Source organism: Lithobates pipiens, unplaced genomic scaffold (genome assembly GCF_037356315.1).
Source record: "Lithobates pipiens isolate NorthernLeopardFrog02 unplaced genomic scaffold, aLitPip1_a1.2 Scaffold_27, whole genome shotgun sequence".
Taxonomy (NCBI): domain Eukaryota; kingdom Metazoa; phylum Chordata; class Amphibia; order Anura; family Ranidae; genus Lithobates; species Lithobates pipiens.
The window spans coordinates 113198358-113200680 of record NW_027507788.1 but is presented as its reverse complement, the minus strand read 5'-3'; the positions used below and the strand labels follow the sequence as shown (position 1 = coordinate 113200680).

Sequence of the window (2323 nt, the reverse complement as noted above, 5' to 3'; positions counted from 1 at the left end):
ATGGCCAGCCGGTTCCGTCTGTTGCTGACAGCCATCAACCTGGCAGAATATAAACTCAACTATGTTGTTCTGTGCTGCTGCATTCTACACAATTTTTTAAGGAAATTTTCTGGTAACCAGTACCTGCAGCCTATTGGGCCTGAGGCCGGACTCAGGCTTCCAGAACTGACAGGGCTGGATCATGCCCTTCCTGGCTTAGCCCCCCAAACAGCACGTGAGGTGCGTGACCGGTATGTCAGCTATTTTAATGGTAGGGGGGCTATTCCAATGCCAGCTGACCAATAAAAAAAATCTTTTTCTTGAAATATGTCTTGTCTGTTCAAATTTTTAAGTTTGGTTCTTGTTTGCTTTTCACGTTGCTTGTATCCTACATTGTCCTAATTCAGGGATATGCAATTGGCCAACCTCCGGCTGGTACAAAACTACAAGTCAATCATGCCTCTGGGTCTCATGCTTGTGGCTGCCAGTCTTGCTATGCTTCATGGGACTTGTAGTTCTGCAACAGCTGGATTTCCACTAATTGCATATTCTTGTCCTAGTGCATTTGTATAGCAAAGTGGTTTTTGACAATAGGAAATAAGGCCCTTTGTGACAGAAAACACAAAATGACTTTACAAACTGGTATTGAGTATTGAAAGAAGTAGACACACACATTTTTTTTTTTTTTTGATTTTTTAATAGTGCACATTAAAACCAGTGCCTCTTATTTAGATCTTTTTTTTTTTTTTTTTTTTGGTGTTTATTTTTTTTTTTTTTTTTTTTGTGAAATTGGTTTTTTAAAAATATTTGTTTTTTATATTTTTTTTGTTTTTAAAAATAATTTTTTTTTTTTTTTTTTTTTTTTTTTTGGTAAACATAAAAATATATAAATATATCAAAAATACAATTATCACAAAAATTTAAAATAATAAAATCAGATTTTGAACTATTTACACCAAACAAGGGGTAAAGCCAAATTTTGAAGATGCACACCAAAAATTGGTAATGTCAACATGTGCTATGTACCATCATGAGTGATCAATGGACGTGTTTGGTGTGTGCAATCCCTTCCTCTCTCATACTAGAAGGAGGAAGGGTTTGCAAACACCAAATGCATCCATTGCGATCCTCTGATGGCACATAGCACATGTTGACACACCGTGTGCATCTTCAAAATTTGGCCTATAAAAATCTTGTAACAACCTTAAAAACTTTTGGGCAAGGAAATGAAGGACATGATCGATTGTGGTTTAGGGGAAAAGGGGCTTATATTCTCCCTAAAACATCAATCATGTCCTTCATTTCCTGCCTCATAGGGACCAGCTCTTGTTGCATGGCCTGGATGTTGCGCTCCATGATGTCGATCCTGGCATTCCAGGCCATAATCTGCCCTATCAGCCTGTGGGCACTGTCCGATGTAAATGGCTCGGCTACCACAACCAGATCATCACCTAAAAACATGTGTAGAAAAAAAAAATGGTTAACATATACAGCCATTAATTGTTTAGCTTAAGCTGGGTTGTCAGACACTCACTTTCACTCTCCTCCACATCTAGCCCTGGGCTCGGCTCATCCAGTGGAGCTACGGAGCTTGGGCCAGCGGAGGATACCGAGCTCCGTAGCTCCCTCGCAGACACAGGACTGGGCAGCTCCAATACCGATGCAGGGCTGGGGTTGGGGCTGGGGCTGGGGCTAATTGCCCAATCAGGCTGGCGAGGTCGGGGGGTCCTGGGCTGCTCCGCCTCTTGTCTGAGTCTTTGTTTGCCTATGAGAATGAAAAAAAAAAAAAAAAAAAAAAATACTTTTAAGCATAGTGATATTTGAGTTCAGAAATTTGAATATGAAACATTGGTTTGAAGTGGTGTAAAATTATTAGTTGCTTATTACAAGATCCTAGTTTAATACATCCTTAAAATTACTTTTTTACAGTTAAGGTTGTGTTCAGACTGCTGCGATGTGCGAACGCTGCAAATCTACTGTGGTTTCACGCATCGCATGCGGAGTTCGCACTGCCCTATGTGACCTGCTGGGAGTATCAGTGTAAAGTTTTATTGACACCTCCAAATTAGTTCTCATATCACAGTGCAATCTTTAAACTCGGACAGGAATCGGACCACATGGTGTGAACATCCATGTGATCCGATTTGGCTGTGGACTCAAAAAAGGGCCATGTACAAGTTTGGTCCGGATGCGATGTAAATTCAGCCATACTATATGCATGGCTGAAATCACATCACACAGAGATCACATGTGATTTGCACTGCAGTGCGGTGCAAATCACATTTGATCTCGTACATTGCAGCAATGTGAACCTAGCCTTTAACCAAACTGTGATACTGTATAT

General features: G+C 40.4%; 1 long non-coding RNA gene across 1 annotated transcript in view; it reads left to right on the top strand.

Moving 5' to 3' along the window:
* Positions 1–305, top strand: part of LOC143934077 (uncharacterized) — a 4264-nt gene extending 3959 nt beyond the window's left edge. Inside the window, exon 2 of the long non-coding RNA XR_013263207.1 lies at positions 1–305. This exon is cut by the window's left edge and continues 474 nt beyond it. This is a non-coding gene — a long non-coding RNA (uncharacterized LOC143934077).
* The last annotated feature ends 2018 nt before the right edge of the window (positions 306–2323 follow it).